The sequence below is a fragment of the Hypomesus nipponensis genome, chromosome 6 (assembly GCF_054491055.1).
Source record: "Hypomesus nipponensis isolate SF chromosome 6, ASM5449105v1, whole genome shotgun sequence".
In the NCBI taxonomy this organism is placed as follows: domain Eukaryota; kingdom Metazoa; phylum Chordata; class Actinopteri; order Osmeriformes; family Osmeridae; genus Hypomesus; species Hypomesus nipponensis.
Window position 1 is genome coordinate 1,745,425 of NC_140366.1, and position 15,720 is coordinate 1,761,144.

Below are 15,720 nucleotides of genomic sequence, written 5' to 3' on the forward strand. Positions count from 1 at the left end.
CATCTAAACTAAGGACTTGACTTTTAAGAAAGCATGACCAAAGCAATTGGGTGAGGGAGGGTTCCTACATAAACAGTTGCTGACAAAGAATTTCAGACTTAAACATAGTCTTGCATTAAGAGTAGAGTCAACAAATTGAATAACTGTGCTAATGGTTGTTGAAACTCATTGCTCTGCGTTGGTGCATGTCAATTTAGGCAGAAGTCCATGTCTGGTGATATTTGACAACCTCAAACACCATGAGTCTGCCACTGGGCCTATTGAAAAGGCTCTTGTTTTCATTTGCAATGCAACTATGGGGTGCCAAGCTGGGCCTAGTTGTACTGTTAGAAAGGCCAGTTACATTAAACATTATTGTTGTTATATAGTTTTCTTCCGAGCATTGCATGCACTAATAAAAGCAATGATGCCCAGAAATGTTTTGTAGGAGTTGCGAAAAAGAGAAGCAGAACAGTGGAACACCATCCCAACTCAAAATGTAGTAGCGTAGAATAGAAAAACTGGGTGTACAAGCATCTGCTTGCGGAATGAATGCTCCGTGCCATGTTTTAGAAAACTTGAGAAGTCTCCCTTTATTCGTGGTGTGTGTCCAGTATATAACGTCTCGCCCTGCTTTATCCTACCGCCCTGCTCCCCGGCCCCTTGTAGTAGCCTCATCTCCATGCCCATAACATTACGCCATTAACTAGATCCAGTAACATGACACTGGGAAATGGGTGCTGAAGTGGAAAGTCCCCAAAAACAGCATAAAACAAGGAAAATATTAATCCACCAGTCATTTTTACATTTTAAATATGGAGGCATCTATTGGAACTGGTGGTAACTCCTTTGTTGTACACCCAACAAAAATGGGGCTACTTTACATATAATATATATATAACTATACTTATAGGCCTTAATGTAGTTGTCGTCCTACCATTGCATACACGTCCTTTACTAAAGTGTATCTTCACTTTCATAAAATTATTATTGTAATCAAAGCTTTTAAAGAATGGATCTCTGCATGATGGGCCTGACCAGAGCACAGGTGGCCTGACAGAACACGCTTCAAAGTTGTCACTTTCAAAAGGGTGGCATTTTAACCCTGTTTGTCCAAAATGTCTAAAAGTTGGTACGCATGCCTTATATTGCTCATGGGGAACAAAAGAGTGTCAATAACCCATAATGTCGGCAGCATGGATATTTCTCTACAGTGACAATTTGTGAAGAATTTCAGAAAATGACTTAAAATCAGCCATTGATCCAGTTGTCTTGAAATGTTGTGTACATGAATGAAATACATGTCTGTGTCATGTCAATTTGGTAATGGTTTGAAATGCTATGGAGGAACCCGCCATTGCTGCCTGCAGCTATATTTCTTTTTTTTTTATTCTAGTGCCATGGGAGTCAATGGCAGCCCCTAGACCCCTTCGACAACTTTTTGTAAAATTTGGCACACTCATTAAGGACAGTTCATTCTATACCTACACCAAGTTTCAGGTCTCCCATTAGACCACTCTAGCGCCACCAACGGGTCAAAGTTGGACTTGTGTTCACACACGCAACTTTTGAACCGTATGACCAATTTTCACAAATGAGGTACCATTGGATTCCCTGGATCAAGCCGAGTTCAACGCACACCATGGCGTCAATTTCCGGTTGTATAGATTTTCCGCTATTTCCGGTTTTATCAAAAACCTTTGAAAGCCTACTCCTCCTACAATTCTTGTCAAATCTTCTTCAAAGTTACCAGAGATGACCTTCAGACCGAGCCTCACAAAAGTTATCGAAAATAATTTTGATCCTCACAACCGTTTGTCCGGTACAGCCAATCAAATTCATCAGAAAAGCCGCCAAACAGGATGTGAAGTCATGTCTCAGCAAATCTTTGAGATATCAACACTAAACTTGGTATATCGATGGAAGACACTACAACATGTTACCATGTGCAAAGGCAAATTCATATCTCTAAAAATGATTGATGTAAAGCAAATTGAACTTATCGCTACCGCTAAAATAATGCTTTACACATCAGCCAGTCAAAAAGTGATACTCTGATTCAATCACAAGTTCATATGAAGACTCTTGAGAATGTTTATAACACAAATCTGTGAAAAAGTTGACTGTAAGATGAAAGGTCGATTTTTGGTGAATATTTGAAACATGCTAGCTTGGCTAATTTCTAGGCAAATTTCCAATGAATGTCTCCCCTGCTCCTCCCCGCGTGTGGTCCAAATTCTCACACACACTCAGCCTTCCCTTGACACACGCTCGGCCAAGACGCACACGCAACATTTCAGGAGAGTGTGGGCAAGCCCCCACTCATTCCTTGGTCTTTAGCAAAGGCCCATGTGGCTCTTGATGGTATTGCATTTCCGATTTTGTATGCAATGGTAAAAAGGTCTCAAATACTGAAACATTGATAGTATAGGCCGAGAAACACTTTAACAAAAGCCCATGTGGATCTTGTTGGTATTGCATTTCCGATTTTGTATGCAATGGTAAAAAGTTATAAAAATCCTGAAACATTGATAGTATAGGCCAAGACTAACTACCACACCACAAATGGCCCACCATTACCCATAGGTGGCGCTACAGGCCACGCCAAAAAGCACAAATATACAAGGCTTTCTGGAATGGATAGGCTCACCAAGCCCCCTCCCTTCACTTATTGGCTTGAAAAAAAGGCCCATGTGGCTCTTGATGGTATTGCATTTCCGATTTTGTATGCAATGGTAAAAAGGTCTCAAAATCCTGAAACATAGATAGTATAGGCAAAGAAACACTTTAACAAAAAGCCCATGTGGATCTTGTTGGTATTGCTTTTCCGATTTTGTATACAATGGTAAAAAGTTATAAAAATCCTGAAACATTGATAGTATAGACCAAGAGTAACTACCACACCACAAATGGCCCACTATTACCCATAGGTCTTCCCTTGACACACGCGCGGGCTTGGCAAGACGCACACGCAACATTTCAGGAGAGTGTGGGCTTACCAAGCCCCCACTCATTCCTTGGTCTTTTGCAAAGGCCTTGTGGATCTTGATGGTATTGCATTTCAGATTTTGTTTGCCATGGTAAAAAGTTCTCCAAATCCTGAAACATTGATAGTAAAGGCCAACAGTAACAACAACACTTTAACAAAAGCCCATGTGGATCTTGTTGGTATTGCATTTCCGATTTTGTATGCAATGGTAAAAAGTTAAAAACATCCTGAAACATTGATAGTATAGGCCAAGAGTAACTACCACACCACAAATGGCCCACCATTACCCATAGGTGGCGCTACAGGCCACGCCCTAAAGCACAAAGCACTTCACTTCTTGTGAAGATTAAAGCACTTAACTTCTTGGCTTGAAATAAAGGCCCTTGTGGATCTTGATGTTATTGCATTTCAGATTTGGTATCCCATTGGAAATTCTGCAGCATTTATTTTTTTATACAGTTACAATTTGTCAAGAATATACATTTTTCAATGGTTCGCAATGCTTTACACGTAAGCCAGTCAAACAAGTTCATATGAAGACTCTTGAGAATGTTTAGTACACAAATCTGAGAAAAAGTTGACTCTAAGATAAAAGGTAGATTTTTGGTGAATCTTTGAAACATGCATGCTTGGCTAATTTCTAAGGAAATTTACAATGAAATGTGTCCCCTGCTCCTCCCCGCGCATGCTCCAAATTCTCACACACTCATTCTTCCCTTGACACGCGCGGGCTTGGCAAGACACACACGTAACATATCAGGACAAGCCCACACTCATTCCTTGAATATCAGCATAGGCCCTTGAGGACCTTGGTGTCATTGCATTTCCTACTTTGTATGCAATAGTAAAAAGGTCTCTAAATCCTGACACATTGACAGTACAGGCCAAGAGTAACTACCACACTTTACCCAAAGCCCATGTGGATCCTGTTGGTATTGCATTTCCGATTTTATATGCAATGGTAAAAAGTTTTTAAAATCCTGAAATATTAATAGTATAGGCCAAGAGTAACTACCACACCACAAATGGCCCACCATTACCCATAGGTGGCGCTACAGGCCACGCCTTAATGCATAAAGATATAAGGCTTTCTGGAATGGATAAGCTCACCAAGCCCCCTTCCTTCACTTACTGGCTTGAAATAAAGGCCCTTGTGGATCTTGATGGTATTGCATTTCAGATTTGGTATGCAATTCTGCAGCATACATTTTTCTATACAGTTAAAATTAGTCAAGAATAAACATTTTTCAATGGTTGGCAGTGTTTGGAGGAATCCGCCATTACTGCTTGCAGTTATATTTTGTAATTCTTGTACCATGGGAGTCAATGGCAGCCCCTAGACCCCATCGACAACTTTTTGTGAAATTTGGCACACTCATTAAGGACAGTTTCTTCTATACCTACACCAAGTTTCATGTCTCCCATTAGACCACTCTAGCGCCACCAATGGGTCAAAGTTGGACTTGTGTTTACACACGCAACTTTTGAACCGTATGACTCATTTTCAAAAATGAGGTACCATTGGATTCCCTGGATCAAGCCGAGTTCAACGCACACCATGGCGTTAATTTCCGGTTATATAGATTTCCCGCCATTTCCGGTTTTATCAAAAACCTTTGAAAGCCTACTCCTCCTACAATTTTTGTCATATCTTCTTCAAAATCACCAGAGATGATCTTCAAACCAAGCCTCACAAAAGTTATCAAAGGAATTTTGATCCTCATAACCGTCTGTCCGGTACAGCCAATCAAATTCATCAGAAAAGCCGCCAAACAGGATGTGAAGTCATGTCTCAGCAAATCTTTGAGATATCAACACTAAACTTGGTAGATCGGAGGAAGACACTACAACATATTACCATGTGCAAAGGCAAATTCATATCTCTAAAAATGATTGATATAAATCAAATTGAACTTATCGCTAACGCTAAAATAATGCTTTGCACATCAGCCAGTCAAAAACTGATACTCTGATTCAATCACAAGTTCATATGAAGACTCTTGAGAATGTTCATAACACAAATCTGTGAAAAAGTTGACTGTAAGATGAAAGGTCGATTTTTGGTGAATATTTGAAACATGCTTGCTTGGCTAATTTCTAGGCAAATTTCCAATGAATGTCTCCCCTGCTCCTCCCCGCGCGTGCTCCAAAATCTCACACACACTCAGCCTTCCCTTGACACACGCGCGGCCAAGACGCACACGCAACATTTCAGGAGAGTGTGGGCTGACCAAGCCCCCACTCATTCCTTGGTCTTTAGCAAAGGCCCATGTGGCTCTTGATGGTATTGCATTTCCGATTTTGTATGCAATGGTAAAAAGGTCTCAAATCCTGAAACATTGATAGTATAGACCAAGAGTAAATACCACACCTCAAATGGCCCACCATTACCCATAGGTGGCGCTATAGGCCACGCCCAAAAGCACAAAGATACAAGGCTTTCTGGAATGGATAGGTTCACCAAGCCCCCTCCCTTCACGTATTGGCTTGAAAAAAGGCCCATGTGGATCTTGATGGTATTGCATTTCCGATTTTGTATGCAATGGTAAAAAGGTCTCAAAATCCTGAAACATAGATAGTATAGGCAAAGAAACAGTTTAACAAAAAGCCCATGTGGATCTTGTTGGTATTGCTTTTCCGATTTTGTATACAATGGTAAAAAGTTATAAAAATCCTGAAACATTGATAGTATAGACCAAGAGTAACTACCACACCACAAATGGCCCACTATTACCCATAGGTCTTCCCTTGACACACGCGCGGGCTTGGCAAGACGCACACGCAACATTTCAGGAGAGTGTGGGCTTACCAAGCCCCCACTCATTCCTTGGTCTTTTGCAAAGGCCTTGTGGATCTTGATGGTATTGCATTTCAGATTTTGTTTGCCATGGTAAAAGGTTCTCCAAATCCTGAAACATTGATAGTAAAGGCCAACAGTAACAACAACACTTTAACAAAAGCCCATGTGGATATTGTTGGTATATTTTTCCGATTTTGTATGCAATGGTAAAAAGTTAAAAACATCCTGAAACATTGATAGTATAGGCCAAGAGTAACTACCACACCACAAATGGCCCACTATTACCCATAGGTCTTCCCTTGACACACGCGCGGGCTTGGCAAGACGCACACGCAACATTTCAGGAGAGTGTGGGCTTACCAAGCCCCCACTCATTCCTTGGTCTTTTGCAAAGGCCTTGTGGATCTTGATGGTATTGCATTTCAGATTTTGTTTGCCATGGTAAAAAGTTCTCCAAATCCTGAAACATTGATAGTAAAGGCCAACAGTAACAACAACACTTTAACAAAAGCCCATGTGGATCTTGTTGGTATATTTTTCCGATTTTGTATGCAATGGTAAAAAGTTAAAAACATCCTGAAACATTGATAGTATAGGCCAAGAGTAACTACCACACCACAAATGGCCCACCATTACCAATAGGTGTCGCTACAGGCCACGCCTTAAAGCACAAAGCACTTCACTTCTTGTGAAGATTAAAGCACTTCACTTCTTGGCTTGAAATAAAGGCCCTTGTGGATCTTGATGTTATTGCATTTCAGATTTGGTATCCCATTGGAAATTCTGCAGCATTGATTTTTCTATACAGTTACAATTTGTCAAGAATATACATTTTTCAATGGTTCGCAATGCTTTACATGTAAGCCAGTCAAACAAGTTCATATGAAGACTCTTGAGAATGTTTAGTACACAAATCTGAGAAAAAGTTGACTCTAAGATGAAAGGTCGATTTTTGGTGAATCTTTGAAACATGCATGCTTGGCTAATTTCTAGGGAAATTTACAATGAAATGTGTCCCCTGCTCCTCCCCGCGCATGCTCCAAATTCTCACACACTCATTCTTCCCTTGACACGCGCGGGCTTGGCAAGACATACACGCAACATATCAGGACTGTGTGGGCTGACCAAGCCCCAACTCATTCCTTGAATATCAGCATAGGCCCTTGAGGACCTTGGTGTCATTGCATTTCCTACTTTGTATGCAATAGTAAAAAGGTCTCCAAATCCTGACACATTGACAGTACAGGCCAAGAGTAACTACCACACTTTACCCAAAGCCCATGTGGATCCTGTTGGTATTGCATTTTCGATTTTATATGCAGTGGTAAAAAGTTTTTAAAATCCTGAAACATTAATAGTATAGGCCAAGAGTAACTACCACACCACAAATGGCCCACCATTACCCATAGGTGGCGCTACAGGCCACGCCTTAATGCATAAAGATACAAGGCTTTCTGGAATGGATAAGCTCACCAAGCCCCCTTCCTTCACTTACTGGCTTGAAATAAAGGCCCTTGTGGATCTTGATGGTATTGCATTTCAGATTTGGTATGCCATTGGTAATTCTGCAGCATACATTCTTCTATACAGTTACAATTTGTCAAGAATAAACATTGTTCAATGGTTTGCAGTGTTTGGAGGAATCCGCCATTACTGCTTGCAGTTATATTTTTTTATTCTAGTGCCATGGGAGTCAATGGCAGCCCCTAGACCCCTTCGACAACTTTTTGTAAAATTTGGCACACTCATTAAGGACAGTTCATTCTATACCTACACCAAGTTTCATGTCTCCCATTAGACCACTCTAGCGCCACCAACGGGTCAAAGTTGGACTTGTGTTTACACACGCAACTTTTGAACCGTATGACCGATTTTCACAAATGAGGTACCATTGGATTCCCTGGATCAAGCCGAGTTCAACGCACCCTATGACGTCAATTTCCGGTTATATAGATTTTCCGCTATTTCCGGTTTTATCAAAAACCTTTGAAAGCCTACTCCTCCTACAATTTTTGTCAAAACTTCTTCAAAATGACCAGAGATGATCTTCAGACCAAGCCTCACAAAAGTTATCGATTAGAATTGTGATCCTCACAACCGTTTGTCCGGTACAGCCAATCAAATTCAGCAGAAAAGCAGCCAAACAGGAAGTGAAGTCATATCTCAGCTAATCTTCAAGATATCAACACCAAACTTGGTATGATGACTCGGAACCCTCTTCTGAGGATATCTACACAATTTAGTGTCATGTGATCACTGGGCGTGGCCGCAGGAAGCAAAAGTGTGTTTTGGCCAATAACTATTGATTTGTTTGCCTTTATTGAGTGATTCCTTTGTCTCATAATATCTTGGGACATCCCGTGTGTGACTCATAATAATTTGTGATAATAGCCGAATTTATGCGGCCGCCATTTTGAATTCATTGAAAAACGTTTTTTCTGTACTCCTCCTACACATGTTGTCCAATCTTCACCAAATTTAGCAGAGATTATCTTCAGACCAAGCCTCACAAAATCTAACACATGGTTTTCTGATTTTCGAAACCGTTTTTCCGGTACAGGCAATCAAAATGTGCCGTAAAGCCAGCAAACAGGAAGTTGGGTTGTATCTCAGCAAATTTTGGATGGATTCACACCAAACTTGCTGCGTGTACTTGTTACCCTCTTCTGAGGATGTCTAAAATGTTTTCTGGGTTATTTGACTGCTTGGCCACCTCATTGCTGCTTGCAGCTATATTTGGAATTGGTCAGATTTGGTATCCCCTTGGTAAATCAGCAGCATTGATTTTTCTATACAGTTACAATTTGTCAAGAATTTAAAAAATTCAATGGTTCACAATGTTTGGAGGAATCCGCCATTACTGCTTGCAGTTATATTTAGGATTCCTCCGTAAGGAGGAAACCTATTGTTATTGGTGGTTTTATTATTTGTAATTCTTGTACCATGGGAGTCAATGGCAGCCCCTAGACCCCATCGACAACTTTTTGTGAAATTTGGCACACTCATTAAGGACAGTTTCTTCTATACCTACACCAAGTTTCATGTCTCTCATTAGACCACTCTAGCGCCACCAATGGGTCAAAGTTGGACTTGTGTTTACACACGCAACTTTTGAACCGTATGACTCATTTTCAAAAATGAGGTACCATTGGATTCCCTGGATCAAGCCGAGTTCAACGCACACCATGGCGTTAATTTCCGGTTATATAGACTTCCCGCCATTTCCGTTTTTATCAAAAACCTTTGAAAGCCTACTCCTCCTACAATTTTTGTCATATCTTCTTCAAAATCACCAGAGATGATCTTCAGACCAAGCCTCACAAAAGTTATCAAAGGAATTTTGATCCTCATAACCGTCTGTCCGGTACAGCCAATCAAATTAATCAGAAAAGCCGCCAAACAGGATGTGAAGTCATGTCTCAGCAAATCTTTGAGATATCAACACTAAACTTGGTAGATCGGAGGAAGACACTACAACATGTTACCATGTGCAAAGGCAAATTCATATCTCTAAAAATGATTGATATAAAGCAAATTGAACTTATCGCTACCGCTAAAATAATGCTATACACATCAGCCTGTCAAAAACTGATACTCTGATTCAATCACAAGTTCATATGAAGACTCTTGAGAATGTTCATAACACAAATCTGCGAAAAAGTTGACTGTAAGATGAAAGGTCGATTTTTGGTGAATATTTGAAGCATGCTTGCTTGGCTAATTTCTAGGCAAATTTCCAATGAATGTCTCCCCTGCTCCTCCCCGCGCGTGCTCCAAAATCTCACACACACTCAGCCTTCCCTTGACACACGCGCGGCCAAGACGCACACGCAACATTTCAGGAGAGTGTGGGCTGACCAAGCCCCCACTCATTCCTTGGTCTTTAGCAAAGGCCCATGTGGCTCTTGATGGTATTGCATTTCCGATTTTGTATGCAATGGTAAAAAGGTCTCAAATCCTGAAACAATGATAGTGTAGGCCGAGAAACACTTTAACAAAAGCCCATGTGGATCTTGTTGGTATTGCATTTCCGATTTTGTATGCAATGGTAAAAAGTTATAAAAATCCTGAAACATTGATAGTATAGACCAAGAGTAACTACCACACCACAAATGGCCCACTATTACCCATAGGTCTTCCCTTGACACACGCGCGGACTTGGCAAGACGCACACGCAACATTTCAGGAGAGTGTGGGCTTACCAAGCCCCCACTCATTCCTTGGTCTTTTGCAAAGGCCTTGTGGATCTTGATGGTATTGCATTTCAGATTTTGTTTGCCATGGTAAAAAGTTCTCCAAATCCTGAAACATTGATAGTAAAGGCCAACAGTAACAACAACACTTTAACAAAAGCCCATGTGGATCTTGTTGGTATTGCATTTCCGATTTTGTATGCAATGGTAAAAAGTTAAAAACATCCTGAAACATTGATAGTATAGGCCAAGAGTAACTACCACACCACAAATGGCCCACCATTACCCATAGGTGGCGCTACAGGCCACGCCCTAAAGCACAAAGCACTTCACTTCTTGTGAAGATTAAAGCACTTAACTTCTTGGCTTGAAATAAAGGCCCTTGTGGATCTTGATGTTATTGCATTTCAGATTTGGTATCCCATTGGAAATTCTGCAGCATTTATTTTTTTATACAGTTACAATTTGTCAAGAATATACATTTTTGAATGGTTCGCAATGCTTTACACGTAAGCCAGTCAAACAAGTTCATATGAAGACTCTTGAGAATGTTTAGTACACAAATCTGAGAAAAAGTTGACTCTAAGATAAAAGGTAGATTTTTGGTGAATCTTTGAAACATGCATGCTTGGCTAATTTCTAAGGAAATTTACAATGAAATGTGTCCCCTGCTCCTCCCCGCGCATGCTCCAAATTCTCACACACTCATTCTTCCCTTGACACGCGCGGGCTTGGCAAGACACACACGTAACATATCAGGACTGTGTGGGCTTACCAAGCCCACACTCATTCCTTGAATATCAGCATAGGCCCTTGAGGACCTTGGTGTCATTGCATTTCCTACTTTGTATGCAATAGTAAAAAGGTCTCTAAATCCTGACACATTGACAGTACAGGCCAAGAGTAACTACCACACTTTACCCAAAGCCCATGTGGATCCTGTTGGTATTGCATTTCCGATTTTATGTGCAATGGTAAAAAGTTTTTAAAATCCTGAAATATTAATAGTATAGGCCAAGAGTAACTACCACACCACAAATGGCCCACCATTACCCATAGGTGGCGCTACAGGCCACGCCTTAATGCATAAAGATATAAGGCTTTCTGGAATGGATAAGCTCACCAAGCCCCCTTCCTACACTTACTGGCTTGAAATAAAGGCCCTTGTGGATCTTGATGGTATTGCATTTCAGATTTGGTATGCAATTCTGCAGCATACATTTTTCTATACAGTTAAAATTAGTCAAGAATAAACATTTTTCAATGGTTCGCAGTGTTTGGAGGAATCCGCCATTACTGCTTGCAGTTATATTTAGGATTCCTCCGTAAGGAGGAAACCTATTGTTATTGGTGGTTTTATTATTTGTAATTCTTGTACCATGGGAGTCAATGGCAGCCCCTAGACCCCATCGACAACTTTTTGTGAAATTTGGCACACTCATTAAGGACAGTTTCTTCTATACCTACACCAAGTTTCATGTCTCCCATTAGACCACTCTAGCGCCACCAATGGGTCAAAGTTGGACTTGTGTTTACACACGCAACTTTTGAACCGTATGACTAATTTTCAAAAATGAGGTACCATTGGATTCCCTGGATCAAGCCGAGTTCAACGCACACCATGGCGTTAATTTCCGGTTATATAGATTTCCTGCCATTTCCGGTTTTATCAAAAACCTTTGAAAGCCTACTCCTCCTACAATTTTTGTCATATATTCTTCAAAATCACCAGAGATGATCTTCAAACCAAGCCTCACAAAAGTTATCAAAGGAATTTTGATCCTCATAACCGTCTGTCCGGTACAGCCAATCAAATTCATCAGAAAAGCCGCCAAACAGGATGTGAAGTCATGTCTCAGCAAATCTTTGAGATATCAACACTAAACTTGGTAGATCGGAGGAAGACACTACAACATATTACCATGTGCAAAGGCAAATTCATATCTCTAAAAATGATTGATATAAAACAAATTGAACTTATCGCTAACGCTAAAATAATGCTTTGCACATCAGCCAGTCAAAAACTGATACTCTGATTCAATCACAAGTTCATATGAAGACTCTTGAGAATGTTCATAACACAAATCTGTGAAAAAGTTGACTGTAAGATGAAAGGTCGATTTTTGGTGAATATTTGAAACATGCTTGCTTGGCTAATTTCTAGGCAAATTTCCAATGAATGTCTCCCCTGCTCCTCCCCGCGCGTGCTCCAAAATCTCACACACACTCAGCCTTCCCTTGACACACGCGCGGCCAAGACGCACACGCAACATTTCAGGAGAGTGTGGGCTGACCAAGCCCCCACTCATTCCTTGGTCTTTAGCAAAGGCCCATGTGGCTCTTGATGGTATTGCATTTCCGATTTTGTATGCAATGGTAAAAAGGTCTCAAATCCTGAAACATTGATAGTATAGACCAAGAGTAAATACCACACCTCAAATGGCCCACCATTACCCATAGGTGGCGCTATAGGCCACGCCCAAAAGCACAAAGATACAAGGCTTTCTGGAATGGATAGGTTCACCAAGCCCCCTCCCTTCACGTATTGGCTTGAAAAAAGGCCCATGTGGATCTTGATGGTATTGCATTTCCGATTTTGTATGCAATGGTAAAAAGGTCTCAAAATCCTGAAACATAGATAGTATAGGCAAAGAAACAGTTTAACAAAAAGCCCATGTGGATCTTGTTGGTATTGCTTTTCCGATTTTGTATACAATGGTAAAAAGTTATAAAAATCCTGAAACATTGATAGTATAGACCAAGAGTAACTACCACACCACAAATGGCCCACTATTACCCATAGGTCTTCCCTTGACACACGCGCGGGCTTGGCAAGACGCACACGCAACATTTCAGGAGAGTGTGGGCTTACCAAGCCCCCACTCATTCCTTGGTCTTTTGCAAAGGCCTTGTGGATCTTGATGGTATTGCATTTCAGATTTTGTTTGCCATGGTAAAAAGTTCTCCAAATCCTGAAACATTGATAGTAAAGGCCAACAGTAACAACAACACTTTAACAAAAGCCCATGTGGATATTGTTGGTATATTTTTCCGATTTTGTATGCAATGGTAAAAAGTTAAAAACATCCTGAAACATTGATAGAATAGGCCAAGAGTAACTACCACACCACAAATGGCCCACCATTACCAATAGGTGTCGCTACAGGCCACGCCTTAAAGCACAAAGCACTTCACTTCTTGTGAAGATTAAAGCACTTCACTTCTTGGCTTGAAATAAAGGCCCTTGTGGATCTTGATGTTATTGCATTTCAGATTTGGTATCCCATTGGAAATTCTGCAGCATTGATTTTTCTATACAGTTACAATTTGTCAAGAATATACATTTTTCAATGGTTCGCAATGCTTTACATGTAAGCCAGTCAAACAAGTTCATATGAAGACTCTTGAGAATGTTTAGTACACAAATCTGAGAAAAAGTTGACTCTAAGATGAAAGGTCGATTTTTGGTGAATCTTTGAAACATGCATGCTTGGCTAATTTCTAGGGAAATTTACAATGAAATGTGTCCCCTGCTCCTCCCCGCGCATGCTCCAAATTCTCACACACTCATTCTTCCCTTGACACGCGCGGGCTTGGCAAGACATACACGCAACATATCAGGACTGTGTGGGCTGACCAAGCCCCAACTCATTCCTTGAATATCAGCATAGGCCCTTGAGGACCTTGGTGTCATTGCATTTCCTACTTTGTATGCAATAGTAAAAAGGTCTCCAAATCCTGACACATTGACAGTACAGGCCAAGAGTAACTACCACACTTTACCCAAAGCCCATGTGGATCCTGTTGGTATTGCATTTTCGATTTTATATGCAGTGGTAAAAAGTTTTTAAAATCCTGAAACATTAATAGTATAGGCCAAGAGTAACTACCACACCACAAATGGCCCACCATTACCCATAGGTGGCGCTACAGGCCACGCCTTAATGCATAAAGATACAAGGCTTTCTGGAATGGATAAGCTCACCAAGCCCCCTTCCTTCACTTACTGGCTTGAAATAAAGGCCCTTGTGGATCTTGATGGTATTGCATTTCAGATTTGGTATGCCATTGGTAATTCTGCAGCATACATTCTTCTATACAGTTACAATTTGTCAAGAATAAACATTGTTCAATGGTTTGCAGTGTTTGGAGGAATCCGCCATTACTGCTTGCAGTTTATATTTCTTTTTTTTTTTATTCTAGTGCCATGGGAGTCAATGGCAGCCCCTAGACCCCTTCGACAACTTTTTGTAAAATTTGGCACACTCATTAAGGACAGTTACTTCTATACTTAAACCAAGTTTCATATCTCCCATTAGACCACTCTAGCGCCACCAACGGGTCAAAGTTGGACTTGTGTTTACACACGCAACTTTTGAACCGTATGACCGATTTTCAAAAATGAGGTACCATTGGATTCCCTGGATCAAGCCGAGTTCAACGCACCCTATGACGTCAATTTCCGGATATATAGATTTTCCGCTATTTCCGGTTTAATCAAAAACCTTTGAAAGCCTACTCCTCCTACAATTTTTGTCAAAACTTCTTCAAAATAACCAGAGATGATCTTCAGACCAAGCCTCACAAAAGTTATCGATTAGAATTGTGATCCTCACAACCGTTTGTCCGGTACAGCCAATCAAATTCAGCAGAAAAGCAGCCAAACAGGAAGTGAAGTCATATCTCAGCAAATCTTCAAGATATCAACACCAAACTTGGTATGATGACTCGGAACCCTCTTCTGAGGATATCTAGACAATTTGGTGTCATGTGATCACTGGGCGTGGCCGCAGGAAGCAAAAATGTGTTTTGGCCAATAACTATTGATTTGTTTGCCTTTATTGAGTGATTCCTTTGTCTCATGATATCTTGGGACATCCCGTGTGTGACTCATAATAATTTGTGATAATAGCCGAATTTATGCGGCCGCCATTTTGAATTCAATGAAAAACGTTTTTTCTGTACTCCTCCTACACATGTAGTCAAATCTTCACCAAATTTAGCAGAGATTATCTTCAGACCAAGCCTCACAAAAGCTAACACATGGTTTTCTGATTTTCGAAACCGTTTTTCCGGTACAGGCAATCAAAATGTGCCGTTAAGCCAGCAAACAGGAAGTTGGGTTGTATCTCAGCAAATCTTTGATGGATTCACACCAAACTTGCTGCGTGTACTTGTTACCCTCTTCTGAGGATGTCTAAAATGTTTTCTGGGTTATTTGACTGCTTGGCCACCTCGTTGCTGCTTGCAGCTATATTTGGAATTGGTCAGATTTGGTATCCCCTTGGTAAGTCAGCAGCATTGATTTTTCTATACAGTTACAATTTGTCAAGAATAAAAAAAATTCAATGGTTCACAATGTTTGGAGGAATCCGCCATTACTGCTTGCAGTTATATGTATATTTTTTTTTATTCTAGTGCCATGGGAGTCAATGGCAGCCCCTAGACCCCTTCGACAACTTTTTGTAAAATTTGGCACACTCATTAAGGACAGTTCATTCTATACCTACACCAAGTTTCAGGTCTCCCATTAGACCACTCTAGCGCCACCAACGGGTCAAAGTTGGACTTGTGTTTACACACGCAACTTTTGAACCGTATGACCGATTTTCACAAATGAGGTACCATTGGATTCCCTGGATCAAGCCGAGTTCAACGCACCCTATGACGTCAATTTCCGGTTATATAGATTTTCCGCTATTTCCGGTTTTATCAAAAACCTTTGAAAGCCTACTCCTCCTACAATTTTTGTCAAAACT